The 20,353-nt window shown below is 40.8% G+C and overlaps 1 protein-coding gene across 4 annotated transcripts in view; it reads left to right on the top strand.

The window, feature by feature from the left end:
* The first annotated feature begins 2,285 nt into the window (after window positions 1-2,285).
* The window catches only part of PLEKHG1 (pleckstrin homology and RhoGEF domain containing G1), a 126,197-nt gene continuing 108,129 nt past the window's right edge, over window positions 2,286-20,353 (top strand). Inside the window, exons 1-2 of one of the 4 annotated variants that reach the window (XM_059841978.1) lie at window positions 2,286-2,496; window positions 14,339-14,407. The gene's annotated coding sequence lies outside the window, so the exon portion shown is untranslated. Of the gene's footprint in view, window positions 2,497-2,641; window positions 2,822-14,338; window positions 14,424-20,353 lie in introns of those variants that run through there. The other 3 variants (XM_059841980.1, XM_059841982.1, XM_059841979.1) reach the window with 3 other exon arrangements.

The raw sequence follows: 20,353 nt of genomic DNA, 5'->3' as shown, positions 1-20,353 counted from the left end.
TCAGTCCTTTGGGGAAATGGAGGTAGAAGGACGAAGAGAGAGGAAGAGACTTCTCGTCTTGAAGATTTTTCCTGTTAGTCACAGCACTGAGGAAAAACAAACTCCATATGGAACAGATCATGTAAGGCCTTTAAAACATATTTGGAGAGACTGTACAGTTTCTTAAAGGAACTTGGAATAGTCTGTGGTTTGGGGCTTTTGCTGTGTTTCCCATTTGGGAATGTGTGTGCATTTTCATTTGTTTTAATTTGGACCAAGTTAAATGCATCAAGCAGTAGTTTGTTTTATTACCATCTTTCAAAGATCTATTCATAAAGGAAAAACATTCCCCGATTCCCCAAATGGGAAAGAGTTACAAATGCTTCTCTCCCAGTAGTTTCATCAGAGAAGTTTTGCTGCTTTTTTTCTTGCTTTTTTTCTTTTTTTTTTTTTTCATATTGACTTGCAAATGAAGGCTAACTTTTTAGCACAAGGCCAGAGTAGTGTGCTGAGGCAAGGATATGTGCTCAGCTGGATGCTGAATTCAGACATGGAGTAGGTATGTAGTGCAGGTGATCACGAGTGGGCTGATTTTAGTGAAGCTACTAAATCTCATTGAAATTGCCCTTTTCCCACTTGCCCCCCTGTCAAGAAACTTTGTAGAATACCGTTCCAGAGTATTAATAGTGGAGTCCAGCCTTCTGTGATCTGCCTTTCCTGCCTGGTAGGACAGTGATGGCTCCCAAGGAAATAGGAGTGGAGTGAGATTTACCCCTTGGTAAAAAGGTTCTTCACCCAGAGGGTGGCTGGGCTCTGGAACGGACTCCCCAGGGAAGTGATCACAGCACCAGCCTGGCAGAGTTCAAGGAGTATTTGGATAATGCTCTCAGGCACAGGGTGGGATTCCTAGGGCTGTGCTCTGCAGGACCAGGACTTGGACTTGATGATCCTTGAGAGTCCTTTCTAACTCAGAATACTCTGTGATTCTATGATAACTATGCTGTAATTCTGCAATGTCAATAAATATTATGTTCAAGAACAGCTGTAATTAAAACATTTGAGGTTTTTTTTTTTTCTTGAAACTGTAATACAGTCCCACTTATTAAATACAAACTAGAAATGTGGCCAAAATGAATTAATAAATGGGGTAGTCTTTTAAAATTCAGCACCGGTCTGAAGAATATTCAGTGTGTATGCTGAGAAAGAGCTCTGAGTTTCTGAATCAATGACAGAGAAACAGACCCTGACCAAGGTGTTCTGGTGGTTTTTGGGGCAGTTTTTGGTTTGTATTTTTAGGATTCCAATGAGAACAGGTAAGATGAGGGCAAACACTGAAACTTCCTGCTTTTCTGAATTACTCCTGTAATTACTTGTTTTGACATCTGAAAAGTATGAGCTGTTCTAACCTCCCAATTTTCCTTGCATTCCACATGCTGTGTATTAGCATGAGTAGAGGGAGAAACTGTTATAGAACAAAAGCAATACAGCTTTACTAAATATGAAATACAGAAAGAAGTTTTACAGGAAACCAAAGATTTTGTTAGGGTTCACAGGAATAAGGAGAACTGAACACGTATGAAGAATTCAGGATTTAAGCCAGTTTTTTCTCTTTTGTGTGTGTTTTTTTAATGTATTGGTTTTTAATGTTGTGTAACTTTTAACACACCTTTCCAAAGAAGATGACCCAGCAGCCTGCCACGAGGCAGGTGTACTCTCTATCTACAACCTCTTGAAATTTGCTTTTACGGGTCTTTATTTCGTGGGAGACTTGCCCCCTTCGCATTTTGGCAATTTGGCAACTCATTTACAGAAGCTCTCTCGGACCTGTGAATTGAATTTCAGACCTTTGGTGGCGGAGAGGAGCCGGTGGGCAGCTCGGCGAGGCGGGGATGGGGCTCGCAGCCGGGCGGAGAAGCTGTGACCTGACACACGGGGGAGGGCAGGAGAGCCCAGCGCTTTTCCCTCCGTGAAAACAGTAGCGGATTTTTTTCCTGTTTTCGTTTTTTTTTTTTTTATCCCCCATTCCCTTTTCCTCCCTTCTTCTTCCCGGGGCTGTAATCCGACTGCTCTCTTTGGCTCCATTCCAGAGACAAATCCGAGTGGTTAATCTCTCTTCCCCCCTTTCCCAGCCTCGGGGGCTGGGGGGCGGCGGAGGAGGGAAGAGAAGGAGAGCAGAGCAAGCACTAGCCCAGACCCGGGCCAGGCCTCCCCGGGGAGGGGCTGAGGCAGCGGCTGGGCTGCGGGAGCTGCATGGAGGAGGGGAGTTTCACAGACTCCTCTGCCCGGCCGGGAGGAGGAGGAGGAAGTTTGGAGATTAAGCGGCTGCCCGGCGCTCCAGCGCACGGAGTGAGCCGGGGCGCGGCCACGGGCGCTGCGGGGCGGATACCCGGCACCCGGCGCCGCTGAATGGGCTGCGGAGCGGGGTAACCTCCCGCACCCCGGCCCGCACCCCTGCGCTTGGATTTCCAGCGGGAGGAGGAGCGCTGGGCGAGGGCAGAAGACGGCGAGAGGCTGCCGGTGAGCGCTGCCGGGGGCTTTGTTCGGTGGGGCGCGCCGGGGAGGGGGCGGTGGCTCCCGGAGCGGCTCGGGGCGGGGCAGAAGGGCGGGCGGGGAGGTACCCGGTGTCCCGCAGCCCCCGAGACAGCGCCGGGGGCTCCGCAGCGTAGCGGCGTTCCGTGAGCGCAGCCTTTGTGCGCTGCCCGCCGCAGGCACCGTGCGCCGGGCTCCCACCGCGGCCGCCGCGCCGCTTTGTGCTCCGCCGGAGCCCGGGCTAGCCTGGCCGAGCTGCACCGGCTCAGCCCGAGCCTGGGGGCTTCATCGAGTTTCTTCGGCGAGAGAGAAGGTACTTCTTTTAAAATACGATAAAATTCCATAGGGCCTCGGGTTTTGTGGGGATGCTATAACAAACCCCAAACCCCATCATCTGTTTTTAAAAATGTTTTAAAGTTAATGGGATTGTGATAAGTATGGCCTAAAGAGGTTTAAAAATATCATTGATCTATTGTTAAGGAGCAGGAGCTTTGATTCTATGCGAAGCAGTGGGGTAGAGCTGCCCTATAGGACCCTGTATGCACTTCCCCATATCCTGCGCTCATCTTTTCCTTGCTTTGCGGGTCTTGCGTCCCAGTCCCTCTTGCTGGAAGAGAAGCCCTTCAGATCTCATCCTTCAGTTAGCTCTGACAGACCTGAGGCACTCGTTTCCTTCTTTCTTCACAAGCCACACTGCTCCAAATATGAGGGAAAAGGACCTGAAACAAACTTAGACGAACGTTCAGCTGGTTTCCAATACGGTTTCTCTCTAGCTGGCTTTTTTCCTCCTTTGATTATTAATTGGCAGGCACAGAAAGAGCTGTGGCCTTGCTTTTTTCTTTTAATGTTCGCTGGTACTTCAGCAGTTTCACAACCCTGCCTAGAGAACCTGGTGACTTATAGGTGTTTGAAAGCTGTGTAATAAGAGCCTACTAATAGTCATCTTTTGCTACTGTTTCATTCTTGGAGGGAGGGGTCTTTGCTGCTGGAGAGCTGCGGTTCGAATTTCCACAAGCGTTTGTTGCTCGTGCCTCTAGCTAAATTTATAAAGGAATCCTGTTAGCTTGTGTGAAGCTAAATCTGGATGTAGCAACTCCTGGCTGTACAATTCACTGTGGTTGGCAAGCACAATATATAGCTTCCTTGAGATTTATTTTTAGGGGTTTTTTTTCCCCTGGTGTGTGTGGGGCACGTAGTTGTCATAATTTTGGGAACTCTTCACCAATGTGTGTGTGGGTGCTTTGGGATAAAAACATAAGAGTTATGCTAAGGTTAGGAAATGTATTAATAGAGTGCTTGTCTCGAAAATATGAGAAGGCAGTTTGAGATTGGCCTCTTAATGAATATTGGTATTGTTCTCGGGTCCATGCAGATGCTTAGCTATTAAACTTGGACTCTACTTCTGCTCTGTGTTCTCAGTTGGCAAACTAGAAATAGTGCAGAGCACTCTGATAAAAGGTTCAGTTTTAAATGTGTTCATTTACGGGAATGCTGGCTGTTTCTCACAGATCTGGAGAGCCCTAAGCAAACAATGTGGACCTGTGGCCACTCAGTGTAGTGCATCTCTGCAAAGGCATGCTGTGATTCTAACACTAGGTGTTAAGGTGTCATTTTTCTTGCTGTTTTACTTTTTGTTTTCCAGAAAAAGAGAACGGAAAACAAATAGGTGTGTAGCCTAATCAGTTTGTAATTTATAGTCTTACTTGATAACATCTTGCAAAGACAGCATTGACTTGATTTTTAAGTGGAAATCTTCAAGTAGTGAACCTAGTTTGTTGGCAGCTCTCATCATTTCAGGACATCTGCTAATGTGTTCTTCTTCCTTGGGCAGGATGTGAGACTATGAATTAACTGTCTAGAGGCATACTTTGAGACTAAAGTGTTTGATTGTGAGGCCATGGAAAAAGGTAGAAAGAGTTTGGACCTAACTAACTGAACACTTGGTACCTTCCTGTGTGGAAGTGGGGTGTTTTTGTCTGGGTAGGTTTTTTCATGGGGTCGTGTTTTGGGTTTCTTTGTTGTTTTGTTTTGTTATTTTGTTTTAAACCTTTGTTGTTCCCTAGAAGGGAAGTGAAAATACCTGCTTACTTTTCTAATAAGTGGCACACAGTGAGTTTGGGTACTTTTTGCTAGTGTTATTTGTGTAGGTTGGTTTGTTTGAACCTTTCATTGACACAGTCTTTCATGTGGCACCGGTGATAGTATTTCTGTGAAGTCATTTGGAGCAGTAAGCATGTTTGAAAGCTTCCTTGTGTGCGTTTGTTTGGATTGGGCTGTTGTATACCTGTTGTCCTCTGCCTTTCATATGCTTGTGATTTCTTGGCTCCCATTCAGGAAAGGTTTTTTAAAGCCCTGCTAACCAGATAGGGCTGTAGCAACTGACAAAGGCATTTACTTGGAGTAGTGCTCTATTGTCTTTGAATGCAAACTCAGCAATGCAAAGCTGGTCTGTTTCTCTAACCATAGAACACTAACAGAACTGTAATTTGACATTGGCTTCTGCCATTTTATCTTGCTTTGTGGTAGCATCACCCATACAACTTTTAGGCTCTGATGAGTACTTTTGAGATCAACCCAAAACTGGGGAAAACAAGAAAACAGTTACAAAATCTGCTGTTACTAATTTTGAAGAGTAGATCCACTGATTAGCCTGAGATACTGCCATTGAAAACAAGTTTATGTACAGAGGTGTCATCTCTAAAATTGTCACTAAAAAGACCCATCCTAAACCAAAGCAATTCTTAGGGAAGGATACTACAGAATGATGGAGCTTTTTTATTTTATCTCTTAATTTTTTAAAGAATTCCAAAATAGCAGTATTTTAACAGATGCTTAGCACAGTTGTTAAAGTATGCCAAAGACTCATTCAACTGTTGGTTTTTGTTTATTTATTCATTTTCTTCATGCTTGGTTGCCATTCCAGCACTTGCTGGGCACCACTAAGTTTCTACTGGCCAAGCCAGAGCTGCAGCTCTTGGTCTTGGGAGCATGGGGTTGTGAAGAAGAGGGACCACATTCCTGGATGGCAGCATGGCCTTGTCATGTACCCCAGCTCCGTAGAGGCAGGTGGGCTGGGTCAGGAAATAATGGGAATATCCAAGCTGATGAAGGGAACCGTTTGCAGGCTCCATTTAGAAGTGTTTCTCAGATTAGACTTGTATAGAGCTGTGGCACTTATAAATTAGAACAAAGGAATTAATCTGATGTGCATTTCCTTTTGCATTCAGTTGTGTTGAGAAGGAAGGTTGCTGTGCTAAAGAAATGTTTTATTGACATGTTAAATTACTTATGGCTTTAAGTTACTTTGCCATAAATTTCTTAATTGCCTAATGTAGTGAAGTGATATATAATATATATTTAGAATATATAATAATAATATAGCTAGATAATAATATATCTAGAATATATAGTAGAAAATAGAATAATAAAATATGAAAAAATGTAAGTTAATAATGTTATATCTCCTGAAAACATTTAGAGAGATGGTGATCCTCTCATAATAAACTGGAATTTTTTTCTGGTGGGGACAATGAGGATGTCTTACCACTACTTACTCTAAATGACATTCTGCTTTTGTAGAGTTAAGAGAGGGAGGTGGGGGAAAAGAATTTTTGCAGCCCTCAGCAAAGTCTGGAGTGACTGAAAGGCTTGCAGAACTGTTGCTGAATGGTTAATTCTGAGAACCTGCATTACTGTCACTGCACATAGAAAGTTGTAGCTAGTAGGACTGCAAATGAGGAAAAAAAGTAGAAGAAAGTGTTATTCTTGTAAACTTAGAATGCAAAGGATGTGGAGCCTAGATTTCCCCTCCACTTTAGAAAAGCCTCACACACCGCATTGAGTGGTGAAACCACAAAACTGGCTGGGGAACAGGAGTAAAGGGAATGAAGAGTAAAGTCAATCTTAGTGAAGTGGCAACAGTTGCAACTCTAGGTGCAGGAATCTTTTATGTACATGGATAAGAATACAAAAGATGAATGTGAACAGACTTAATAATAAGTAAAAGTACCAGTATGGCCTGTTGGTATTCATTAATTAAAAAAAAAAAAAAGTGTGTGACAAACTATCTCTTAGTGCTTAGTGCTTAAGTCTCCCAAATCACTTAAGGATATAATTTATTTTTTGTTTTTTTAGTTATGGTGGTTGTATCAAATAGGTTAGTCTAGACTGATTCACCAAAAGTTGAGTTTATATGAACTTGGCCTGTAATAAGTTTAACCATGAACTTGATTACAAATACAGGAAGAGAAAGGGGCCTAGTCAGGGAGGATGAGGGAAGGAAATGGAGGGAAAAACTACTTACACTTGTCAAGGAGGTCTGAAAGAAGCAATTGTCTAAGCCAATATACAAACTCTTAAACCCACTGTCATCTCTTGACTGGGGTGCCTACTGAAGTACCTGCATGTGGGGGTGGTCACTACCTGTGTTTTCACTAATCACAATGCAGAGCATTGCTGTGAGAATACAAAGCAAGGTGACACTTTGAAAATTTATCTGTAAGAGTGACTTCATGCATTTGACTTGATTCTTTTCTTCCTTCCTCAACATGAACTCCATTAGTTCTGCTTCCTAATGTTCTCTGGGACCATGATGATGATGCTAGTGGAGGCTGCATGTGTTTTTTTATAAGTGTAGTGAACAGGTATAAATTGAGCTGGCAGCAGTTTCCCATGTAAACTTTAAACTGAAGCGGTGCTAATTAACTTTGAATCGTACAAGGCTTGCTTGCCTGCTCTGAGTTTCAGACTGCAAGTGGTGCCAAGCCTCTTCCTGTAAGCATGCATTCTGTAGAAGCTTGCTTGTGAGCCCTGCCCAGATGTTTTAAAACCTGACTTAATGAATGCTAACATTTAAATATTTGAACCTTTGTATCCATTCAGCTGTTTCAGGATCACGCTCCAAGCATTAGTATCATTCAGCTACTGTTTCTGCTGATAAGATGCGTGCTTCCTTTGCCTGCAAGTACAGAGCAGAGATAAAAATGTGTCATGGCTATAGTGATTGAATCACCTGCTCATTTGCTTGCTGACAGCCATTGGAGATAAAACCTTGGGAAGAAGATGGTTGTTTGGGTTGTCATAAGGAGCGGTATCAGGAACAGCGTAACAGCCAGTTTCTTTTCATGGTCATGGCTGACATCTTTCAGCATTGTCATCTGGGTGTGGGCTTCAAGGTCGGCTTCTGCCTTTTAATTAGCCCACATAAGGAGTCACTAGCTCCTAGATTTAGTGCTTGTACTTTCTCCCGTGCTTGCTCTTGTCTTATGCAAAGTTATCTGTAAACATAGACAAGTTTTCCTCCCTAACCTCCTGTAAACTCTGGTTTGTTAAAGTATTTAGAAAATGTTTACCCTCATGTATGTCCCCTAAGATTAGATGCACTGTCTGCTGCAACCTCATTGTGATTTCTGCATACTGGAATCAATGTATTGTTTGGGGGTTTTCTTTCTGTCTTTGTTTCTTTTTCTGTATTTGCATTGCCTGCCCCAGTGAGTCCAGATCCATAGCTGAGGTCCCAACACGCTTCATGAAGGCAGAGACAGGACAGCTTCCTTTCTGCTGCTGCCACTGATCTGTGGTGCTTCAGTAAAAAGAAACATAATGCTTTGTGTCCTTGATGTCTGATATGGGGGAAAAATGATAGTTCCTTCTTTGGAAATAATTTTGAAAATAGGTGAGATGAAGAACTACTTATTTGCACATCAGTAATCTTTAAAACTTCAGTATGCACAGAGCTTTCCAGTTATTGTTTTAAACTGAAACCAAGTTAATAAAAGAAACTTGGGTTTGGCTTACAAGCAGTATTGGTGCTGCCAAGATGAGCATGCTTCATACTTAAGTGCTTATGAAGCTTTCTCACTGTTTAGTTTCCAGTTCCTTCTCACTATCCTGATAACATGCCTCATGAGGTTGCTTAGAGAGCTGTCACACCTCAGTGTCTGAGTGATCTCATCAGAGTTCATTTGCTTGTGTCACTTCACATTCAGTTGCTTGTAGAAGCACCAATTTCTCTGAAGAATCAGCAGTCAGCCTATTTGACTGGTAGACAAAGATGGTAACAATAAATCATCATTGAATTTGGAGAGATAGTTTGCCTTCCCTCATACTCTACCAGCATGTGGTTTGTAACATCTTTCTGTCAGTCTCTCTCATGTTGGATGAATGTGAAGTCATAAATCTCTGATTTGCTTTATCTTGGTTATTCTGTGCTCCTCCTGCCTTGAAAAGGGTTGCTGTCTGTGTCCTGCTGGCAGACAGGACCACTTAGCCCACTCCTCACTGGATACAGCCTCTGAGAATCCTTGCCTTCTCAGGCTGGTTGCACTGTGAAGGCTCTTCAGCCTTATGGTATGAGGAGATTGCCTCCATCATCTCTCCCTCCTGAGCTTGAACTCATTTAATCTCCTGAGTTTTTCCCAGATTTTTGGGGCAAAGCTGCTGACTTTTTTAGACTCTACGTGCGGTACCAAGCATCAGGCACAGTGTAGATGTTTCAGTAGGTCACTCCAGAATACGGTGATCTGTTATTAAGTGGAAGTAAGTAATTTCTGAGGGCATTAATGACCATTTAATCTCCAAGGTATCTTTCTGTTATATAGGGCAGTATCTTGGCATGCTTGAGCTCCTCTGTTGCTTTAGATGACACAGTTCCTAAACTGGTATTGGAGATGTCTGTGCTAGGAAAGTCAGTGCTAGGCAGATTTCTCAGGGGAAAAGGACAAGTTTTCTGCAGACCTTCCCTTCAGGAATTGTTTTCCATTTTCTTAGAGCCTGCCAGAGGGAAGTGCAGACCAGAGTGCTAAGAAAACCCCACTTTTCTCTTGGTGTGAAGGACAGAGTGGTTTGCTAAGGCACAAGCCCTGCTGGGCAGATTTTAGAGCTGATCTCCTGGTGCTGACTCATCCTGGTGATCTCAGTTACTGCAGTTTGCACTTTGCCACTTCCCCTGCAGCAGCTCTCTCCTTGGCAGTGTGGCCTGTTCCCAGCACAGGTGTGCTTCCTCACTCATGGCTGTGCATGCTGACAGGGTCACTTGTGTTCTTCATCTTAGACCTAGGCTGTCCTGCTGCTGACATGCACGCTGCAGATCCAAAAGGAACCATGTTGAAGAGGTTCTTTCTGCAACCTTGCAGCAGAGGATCCTGCTGATAAACAACCTTTGCTCTCAAACACAGATTTGGCTCTTGCACTCCTCAGGCCCCTTTAAAGCAGTTTTTTCATCCAAAGCACAGAATGGGTACTGACTCAGACTCCCACAAGGTCAAAGCAAGGAGAATAGGTGATTCCTTTTTTTTTTTTTTTTTTTTTTCCTGCCCTGTTTTGGTGAAGCATTGATGTGATTGGGACCTGTGATGTGCACAGGTAGGCTATAGAGGAGAAAGGTTTTCTCCCAGACACCACTGCATGCTGTTTGGATAGGATAGGGGCTGTGGCTGCTTTTCAAGGAAGAATTCTGAAAAAACCAAACCATGATGATCTCATTTGCTCTCTTCAGAAGAAAAGCTGGTCATCAGCTTGTCACTGAAGATCTGTTGCTTGTGAGTCCCTTTCATCTCAAGGGGACAGTACTGATGCACATACTGCCAGATGCACCTGCCCACCCTGGCTGTGTGCGTCATGCAGCTCCTGGAGCTTCCACAGGGATCTGGATGCTAGGGCTATTTGGATGCTTCTTTGTTGCTGCTGTCTTGTAGCAATAAGGTGCCTGCCCACTAAATGTTATGGGGTTTTTTCCCCTTTTGCTCTTTAAATCAGCATCAGTGTTGCACAAAGAGTTCTTTCAATATTTAATAGAGGATCGGTGATGCCCATCGTCTGATGATTTCAGGATGGGTTTGTTCCTTTTATTTGTTAATTATAAATATTGAGTCATATCAGGGGGTGACTGGTTCTGGTATCTGGATCACAGTTACTTGTCTATGCCCATACTTGCCCAGTGCTGACTTCTTTCTGGGGACAGTTTGAGGTCATAGCAGGGATGGTCTGGAGGAGTTCTGGCAAAGACTCACTCAGCTGTTGACCTTGTCATGCAACTCACCTTTGTGCTGTTCACTGTTGTGAATGGGTAGAGTGAAAGAAACTGCAGGGGTGCTGCATGGACTTAGTCCATGAAATTAACTTAATGTGTCTGGGAAGGCTCTCAGCTGATTGCATGTGGAATAAATCCATTTGCTTGGGATGTGGCATGTTTTCCATCTGTTAATCAGTTATGTCTTGCAGTGAGAAGGTGCTACAGTATCTGGCCTTCCTGTAACAGCAAACTGCATTCCTCAGCCAGAAAAGCTGGGCTGTAGGAACTGGCACATAGCTCAGTAAAAGTCATGTCAAATAAATTTTTACTTTAGTTCTCCTCTCTGGTGATTAAACTTGCACAGTGGTTTGCTGTCTAGCACATGTGAACATCTACAAAGGATTTTATTCTGAGCTTTTCTTAGAGGATCAGTATGTGGAATTGTTCAGCAAGAGTATTTGTTTTAAAATGCTACAGTGTGTGTCGACACAATTTTATTATGTCCAATGCACAATATAATCCAAGTTGTAAGGATGGAGGTGTATAGGTGTGAGGTGTGGTTGGGGGCTAGGTGAGAGCAGAAATGTCAATGAATGGAATGAATGTCTTGATATCCTACTTGAAATGGAAGAAAATTCCCACCTGTAAGTTTGTGGAACACAATTACATATAGTTGGGTGGCTCTGGCTTGCTGTGATCTTTTAGCCTAGCTGAAGCAGGATAAGGAAATTCTTTAAAAGCAGAGATTTCAGAGCTCAGACCTCATGATTCGAGGGAACCCCTTACTGGACTAAAGTGATGATGTTAGCTTTCACCACACTGAGAGAGTGTGTAGAACACAAGGGTTATGTGTCATTTACACTTCTGAGGGAAACTGAGGTGAAGATAATCTCAGTGACTCCTAAGGGATAAAGTAAAGCATCCATTCTCTTAGTGAAAATTATTTTGCTTGCCTCCCAGGTATAGTAGAGTAAACCTGAAAGGAGCACCTAAATTTTACAGCAGTTTGAAAGATAGTTTTCAAGCTTCTGGGCTTTTAATTTAACATTATAGTGTGAACCCCAAGTTCTAAAGTGTTTTTCACAGGACAGCCAGACATTACGGTTCAAGTCAGTTTAAATATCTGAATGCAGGTTTCTTTGGTGCTTTTGCTTCTTAAGCTGCTGTTTGCTTGATGCTTTAACCCTATGTATTTTCTAAAAGTGATTAAGAAGTAAAGCTTTTTGTAAATAACTGTGATATATTTCTAGACTAACTAAGAGTATTTTAAATCATGCAAACTTTTTAAAGATTAGGTGGAAATTACAGGATAAATTATGGTATATTTGTTAATCACTCCTGTGAAGGAAACATGCAACATCTTTTCTTCATGATAGTTTTTCTAGTACAAAAGTGTTCAATTTTCTTATACTGATGGTTAAGAAATAAACCACAGAATTGATAAAAAAAATTCACAGGATGAAAAATTCATTTTCCTCACAGATTGACCTGTTTTATAGTATGAGGATAGTAAAATCTGTAGAAAGCCTTCTTGGAAAAGTTAAAGAAGGCTGATAGAACATTCCATAGCATCCAAGAGCTTGTACTTTAGTCAATTTGGATGTCACTGTTAGGCCCTGTCTCGGATCATCAGTTGAAAGGTTTTGAAAGGCCATTGTATCTGCTGGGGGTTAGATAATATCTCAGCTTTTAGAAAATAATTTTACCCTAGAATTAAGAAACTGTTATTGATGAAACTACTGTCAAACAAGAGAGCCCCAGTAGAAAGTTTAGGCTTCTTTGGGGTTGTCTAGATTCCTGATTTTCATTTATTTGTATATAATGTATATTATATATATACACACAAATGTGTGTGTATTGAAATGGTGGTACTGACAGTCTTTTTTTTCTTTTAGGGTTCTTAAAGAAACAGGGTTCTCAAGCAGTTGAAATTGAGTCCTTTGACTCTGGAGGATTTGAGGCTAGGGAAACTTCCATGATAAGTGGGAAGAAGGATGGTAATTGTAGGTCACTTTGCATTTCTGTTTTGCTTAATTTACAATCTGAAGTACAGTCAGGAGGCTGGGTATTTGAATATTACAGCTGTTACAGTGTGATCACAGGAACTTGGTGAGACTACTCATGTAGTCTTCTTCAGATTCCTAGAAATGTTAGTAGAGACTGCTCTGTGTCTTCAGTTGTTAAAAGGAAAAACTAAGTGAAGTAAATAAAATTATTGATGTAGTTGTCACTCAGAGAAAAAAAAGAAAGAGAAAAAATATACTCTTTTTTTCAAGAGAAAAAAATATACTCTTTTAGTGTGTGAAATTGCTAATTTATTAATTAGTAATTTATTTATTAATAAAATATCAATATATTTGCCTTCTCCATGCTATATAAAGATAGCATGGAGAAGGCAAATATATTGATATTTTATTAAAAGAAAATTTCAGATGGATTAGTTTTTTGTATTTAAAAGTGTGTTCATCTGTAGATGAACATTATGCCCATTAGAAAGATTAAATTGATGGCATTACTGTTGAAGTTAAAAATAGACCAGTATTTTTGAAATGGGTTTTTGAAATAGAAAATTTTGCCTGTTTATGATTTGGTTCAGCTAGACCAAATTAACTTGGACACTTAGCAGGGTCTCTCATTTATTCTGGCATAAGAACAAGCGTTGGGCAGAGCTTCCCAGTCTCAAAAAACCGATGGTGGTAAGAGGCCTCCATAGTGTTCCCGGCCAGCTGAATGCCTGAGGTATTTTGCCATACAGGAAATCAATTGCAGCTGAATGTGCGCTGTTTCCACTTCAAGTATATAAACAGGCCTTATGATGGTATAAAAAAAGAAGAAAGATATTAAATAGTTTCTTGAAAGTTCAGAACAGGAACATTTGATGTTCAGTTTCTGTGGATTCTTCACTGTCACCTTTGGCTCAGTCCATGGCACGAAAATAGCACAGAAGGAGAGGTGAATTAATGTTGGATACTCTTGAAATGTAAAGCAATATCTTAGAGAAATGAAAATAATAAAAAAGGTATCCTTGTTCAGTTCCAGTTGATACTCTGCTGAGGCTGGGAGGGGTTACAAGTTTAACAAAAGGAATGAGCTCTTTCCCTTGTTAAATCAAAAATCCTCCATTTCTAAGCTTCAAAGCAGGCTAATAAATGTTGTAAGAAAAAGCTGCACCACAATTCCACCTAGCTGGGTTTGGTAGGAGAAACATTTTTTTTGTTCAGATATTTATCATGCTTTGTTGACCTTGTGAAAATACCTAGATTTTTATGGAGGTACCAGGCAGATCACAGTGACCCATGTCTCTGATGTACTTTATAGGCCACTGATGTTGCTTACTAGAGAAGTGAGGGCTCATTTGGATAGAGGTTTCCAGGCATTAAAGATAATTAAGTTGAGAATCAACTCTAACAATTTCCAGAAGGAGTGTGGCCTGAAGCCCTTGGGCTTTAGAGCTTGGGAGCCCAGCAGTACTTCCTTGCTTCAGCACAGGCATACAGCACGACCATAGGCAAGCTGTCTGATCCAGATTTTTAAAGATATGTAGGTAGGCAGAGGTGGTAAAGGCTCTTAATGGGATTTTCAGAATCACATTAGTGTCTAATTCCTATTCAAAATCTGACTCCTTAGCTTGTCTGAACTGGATTCAGCCCATGCTATGTTTTATTCAGCTGCTCTTTAGGACAGAACGGGAGGTGTGCCTGCGGCGAGCGTGACTTAGGGGGAATAAACCGAGGTGTGCCTAGACCCCTGCTGAGCTGTGCAGCTGAGCTCCCTTTTATCCTTTCTCTGATTCCATAATTTCCACCCTCCTTTCTGCAGAATGCCAGAGACTCAGCAGAAGAGAGGAAAAGTGACTCCATTTTGCCCAACCTAACAGCGATATATTTGGTGAGTACCCTACTAGGTAAATTTTTTTACTATTATTTTAATTTTTTTTCTTTATTTTAAATGTGAGATGATTTTTGGTGGGCCTCTGACTGACAGGATTACCATTGGTGTGTGGTGAATGTGCCTCAGGTTAACCATGAGGCTGCTTAGTATCCAAACCTGCAGTAGGTCACTGTGCTGAACAGGCCTGGCATGTGGGTTAGCCAGGAGAGAGGGTGTTCCTCATGTGCACACTATGGGGTTTTATGCTAATTAAATCCAGTTTTGGGGGGGCACCTAAGCAGTTAGTGGAGGCTAACTGTTCAGTTTCAGCCCTTGTTTCTGAAACTGAGGTTTTGCTAAAGATCTGTCGCTGAAATTTTGTTCAGTTGCTTGATCGTCTCCCTTGGAAGTGGAAGTACCACTTTCATGGAGAAACAAAGGTCTCCCTATGGGGGTGAGGTGATCCAGGACAGCTTTGTTCCCCTGAGATTTCCTATGTTAGTCTATGTCATTTTAACTTATTTTCTAGTGATTTAATTTTGTTTATATAATCTCACTGCCTAGCAGTCTTGGAGCATCTAAGAAACTTGAGAACCTAGGAAAAGCAGGTTTATGTGCCATGGAAATGTAACCTGATTGCAATAACTGATTTCACTCATTTGATTATCTGAAACAAATTGACATTCCGGAAAACTTCACAATAGTTCTGGAAGGAGAATCTACAGAAAATATTAAATAAGATAGCTTTAGGCAAGATCCCTTTTTCTTCCTCTCCAACAAGAAACATTCCTGGTGCCAACCTAAAGGAGTCTTTTCTTTTCTCTCTGAGAAAAGCAGACATTCAGTGGCTAACAACTCAAACACTGCTATTTGGGAAACCTTGATGCCTTATAGGTAATCTACTTCACTCCTTGCAGTGCTACTGTTGAAACCAGTGTAGCATAGATAAGTTTATTTAAAAAAAAAAAAAAAAGGTGCATTATGTTAATTGCCTCTCTGGCTTCTGTGACCTGCAGAAGGAATACTAATATGGTGTATTAGACCACTAATAATATTTATTCTTTTACCTTACTGATAGTGGGGCTTGTAATATAATTTTGTAGTATGTATTTATGATCCAATTGTGTTGAAATGTTTATGAAATTTTAGAAGAATGGCAACTTTATTTTGACTCCAATGCTTTGAGATGGCATAACTGTAATAGAGAGACACGGGCAGGACTGTGTAGCATTAGATTTAAGCTTACATCTGACAAACATTAGTGAGATCTTACTTGCCTTTGGATCCAAGGGAGAACAGTCTCTGTAAGTAGAAAAATGTTTTGTGGAGACTGCAAGAGGAAAGACCAGAAATTTCTCTTCAGTCTTTTCCAAAAATAGCAAGATTTGAATAAGGTTACATGTTTTAAAATGCATTAGAGAAAAATAATTGTCATGACCTAAATTCAGTACACTAGTTCTCTGTGTTTTTTGCTGATTGTTAATTACTAGCATATTTTTTTATCCGCAAGCATGGAGGGGCTGTACATTCCCATCTTCCACACAGGAAATAATTTTATTTATTTAGCCTGAAGTTTGTGCATATCCAAATGCATGCGAAGTATTTGCCTAGTGACCTTAGAGTGAATTATTTGCACAAACTCTCCCCCTTTCCTGATCTCCATTTCATTTCAAGTGTACTGCTTGGCCTTGGTTTTGAGTTGCAGTGGTTTTGTTGTGTTTTCATGATGAACAGAAAAGCTAACCAGACCACCAGACTCAAATAACCCCTTTTCTGAAAGCAGAGATAACGTGGATGGTGCCTGTGGCCTAAGATGCAGAGGATTTCCTAAGATTCTTTGGGATCCCTGGCAGGCAAGCATTCACTGTGAAGCGCTTCAAAAAACTGTTGTGTCAACAAAGCTGGAGTGTGTGGGAATGTATCAACTAAGGGGATAAGGCGTTCAAGGACTAGATGAAGTGCATGTTGTAAGGAATTAATTTTGTGGTAAAAAGGAAGAAACACAAAATATGAGGACTGGTGTTACAAAAAATAGAAGCTTAATGGTTTAGGCAGGTACAGCTTTGATGGATGGATATTGAATCTTACCAAATAACCACCGGTAATTTTTCCAAATTTGTTCTACATGTCAGGCTTAAATATGGAACATTTGAGAATATTTTCGTTCTGAAAAACTTTTGTTGGGGGGGGAATGTTTTATGAAATTTGTTTCTATTTTATTATTATCCATTTGACTTACATAACAATATTGTTTGTTTTTAATTGTTTCAATAAGTTGGTGGTTAGAACATCTTTAGAAGGATTAAAATGGGCTTCAGCATCTGTTAAATCATAACTTGTTGTAGCAGAGAAGGAAATATTAGATCAATACACTTTATTCTGACAATTCTGTGTGACTTTTAATACTCAGTATGTTTATGCTAAAAGTCAATACATTAAAAAAATTCCTTGAGCATTTGTGCATCACTGAATGCTTTGTTTAGGTCATGCCTTTAGTGGTGTGAGGGCTTGCAAATCTATGTGGGGGTGGAGAGGAATGATCCTATGCCCACGTATGAGCTTTTCTATAAGTTGTGTCTATTTTTGGTATGCAATGAAGCAGAAGTACAGAGTGAAAATAAGGGTTCAGTTGCAATGTGAGGGCCTGTAAAAGCTTTCCCATTATGGGAAGTGCCTACCAAACTCTTAGAGCAGTTGCATTAGTGTCTATGGGAATATTTGGGGTTTAATTTAGCATGCTAGATTGGGGCCTAATACCTTAATTAAGGCTCACATTTTTAATAAGTTTCCTGCAAACCCTTTGTGGCTGACTACAGTTGTGGAACAGACATAATATAACGTCCATCTCTAGGGTTTTCTGTTGTTGGCAGTTTTATGAAAGCTGTCATTCTATTTCAGAGCAATGAAGCTGACCAGCAAACGTAATCTTTAATGGAAGGATTCACAGATCTGACTAGACTTCTTAAAAAAATGCTAATCCAGATAATTTATGCCAGTGATGTATTGAAATTCTATGTACCTAGTACATTTAGACTAATGTTTTTATAAAAATTGTGATAACTGTTTTAGAAAAGCCTTCGTTAATTGATAAAACAGCTTTTCCAGATAGAGGCTGCCTAATTCTCTTGTCAGTTCCCATGTTTGGGATTTTCTGCTGTGAAAAGGACTAAATGAATTGTCTGAAAAAGTTCAGAAATAATATAATTAGGATTTTGTGTAACTTGTAGGCAAAGTGATTTAATTTTTAAACGTTTGAATATTAAAGTGTTGAACAAAAATTCTTATATATTTTTTTTATTTAAATCCAAAGAAACAAGCTCACTCATGCCTCTCTGCATTCACAGTTGCTCGGAGCGGTCAGTCCTTTCCCGCTGCCACCTCCTATTGTCGTGGTCAAGTGACCAGGGAGAAGTGTACACTTCCTTTTGTGTCCTGCAGATAGAGCTTCTTAATTGATGACTGCTGCTTTCTTTCTGGCAGAAAGGAAATGAATGGGCAGTAGTGATTATAGCACATCTGTTGTTTTCTGGTGAGCATCCTGTACAGCAGTAACACTGTCTTGAAGACTACTTTTTTTTTTTTTTCTGTTGGCTGTTTTTTTTTTTTTTTGGTTAGTTGTTTTTTTGTCCTATTCAGGACTAGTTAATAGAGAGGGTACAGGGACAGTGTTGTTCCTTTATCAAAGATGTAGCCAGAGCAGAAAAATAACTTGCACACTGGAAGAAAATAACTTGCTTTTCAAACAAGTGTATTTTACATTTTACACATGCATACACACACACACACACACAATCTTACAAAAATTTTCAGGTAGGTCCTATGTATTGGTTGCATGTGAGTCCTGTCTTCATAGTTGACTGCCTTGTAGATTTAATACTCCAAAATCAAGCTGGAAATGGCTTTCTTTGGGGAAGGGGAGAAATAAGATAGCATTCATCCCAAGGACCCAAAAGCTGAAACATTCGCACATCTTTCACTACAGTTTCTAAGATGCCATTTCTAAGTCTGTGATGCCATTGTCCAGCTCCTGCTTGAGCATCTGCTGCTTGATCTGTTGCAGCATACTCTCAGAGGTGCTGAGAAACAAACTGGGGAGCTCTGTAGTGTGCTCCTGCTGAGAAGGTTGGGCATGGAGCTCCTTACTTGGCTTTACAGATGACAAGGAAAGAGGTTCTGGAGACAGATGAATGGTGAGCTATTGGGAAGTGTCTGGTCTGAGAGGAGGATGGGACTTGGGAAGACAAATGTCTGGAGAAATGATTGAGGAAGGCCAATAAATCAGCTGAAGTAGGTTATGGTAGCAGAGTGTACCACAGCTTGTCCCTTCCATCACACCAGCCATAATTTTTCCACAACTTCTTTTTAACCCTTGTATTAGATGTGAAAGTGGTATGCACTCTATGCAAACCCTGAGTGTGTGTCCTGACCATTTTGTTCTCTCTTGCCATGCAAAGTCCTTGAAAAACCATTAATTGAAAGAGCTTTGTGAGTCTCAGTGCTTACCAGTTATTTAGTTGTTCTTTGTTCCTTCCTCTTCTTTCATCCTATTTAATTGCACCATTTCTTGTAAGTAAGGTGCCAGGACTCTGCTTTTGCACAGACTAAACACATTGGTACCTGAATAACAGAATTTGTGTTGGGCTTGGATGCAGCTGGTTAGCTAAAGTCAGTGAACTGGGTAGTGCTGCCCTCTTCCTTGGGGGTTTCTGATGCATATTGGATAAAATTGGCGGGTTTTTTGAGTCCTTTCTTGTCACTTGCAATCCCTAGAGCTGCTTTGTCCCTGTTCTCTTAGGAGAGGCTCCCTTAACAAAGGTTATGTTGAGATGTACAGCTTTCTATCCATAGGCTGCTGTTTGGCTGGAAGCTTACAGCCTTCCTTAAGCTAAAAAGGTTTTTTGAATAATTGATGCACCTGGCCACTAGAGATGGGAAAAGTGAGAGAGCATTCTCTGCCCTAGGTGCACACCAACTTGGCTGAACACAAAATTTGTGATACCAGAAGTGAATCATGCTGCAGTTACTGTCCCAGGTTAACCTTTAGTCATTCCTTAATCTGAACAGGATTCAGAAGATGAAAAAGCAGGTGACATAAACCCAAGTTTAAATTAAAATTTAAATTGGGTGGGGTTTCCTTCTACCTGTGGTAAAACTGGGTTTTTTTTCCCCAAAGACTTATCTAAGAGTAATTTAGGCAACTGAGTAATCCTTTTGCTTTCTGAGTGAGATACACAGAGACCCTGTTCATGCCTCTGAAGCCTTTTAAACATTTAGCCTACCCCCACAGGATTTCAGAATTATCTTGCATCTCTTGGCAAGCATTATGGTGTAGCTAAATATTAGTCATGGCAAAAGCCAAGTAATACAGGAAATAACCCACAGAATCATTTAAAATTTATTTGTTCGAGTTTTTGTAAATCCTGTTTTATGGATCTCTTAATATATTGTGTTTTATAAAGATGCATTATTAAGAAACATAATATATTGTTAATTTGAGCTTTTTACAATTCTGAGCACTACACTGATAGATTATTCTGCACCACTTGAATTACTTGTGAGAAACACTTGAATATTTGTGTGACTTAATGTATTCAAATTACTATATACAAGTTTGCTGGGATGTTTTATTATGGAATCTAGGCTTTGAGAACAGATGTGACTTTTTTGTCATGAATTTAAGATGCAATACATGATGTAGAGCATGACTATAGATTGTTTTACAAAATTTTCAAAGGCAGCTCTTTGAGTAGATATGCATTGATGGCTATACACACAAGCCAAAATACTATTAAAAATTAAAAATACTTCTTCCATTGAGGCAGATAGTCATTAAAGCTTGATACATAGCTCTTCAGTAAAAGAAACTTAAACAAGACCTTCAACCTCTAAAAGAAAGATTAGCTACTGCTTTTATCAGTATGGAGATCACTTTGAAGAAACTGAACATCTGGTTTCCTTCTGGAA

This window comes from Haemorhous mexicanus, chromosome 3, assembly GCF_027477595.1.
Source record: "Haemorhous mexicanus isolate bHaeMex1 chromosome 3, bHaeMex1.pri, whole genome shotgun sequence".
NCBI classification, from domain to species: domain Eukaryota; kingdom Metazoa; phylum Chordata; class Aves; order Passeriformes; family Fringillidae; genus Haemorhous; species Haemorhous mexicanus.
The sequence above is the reverse complement of the archived record's forward strand: the minus strand, read 5'-3'. Positions and strand labels throughout refer to the sequence as shown.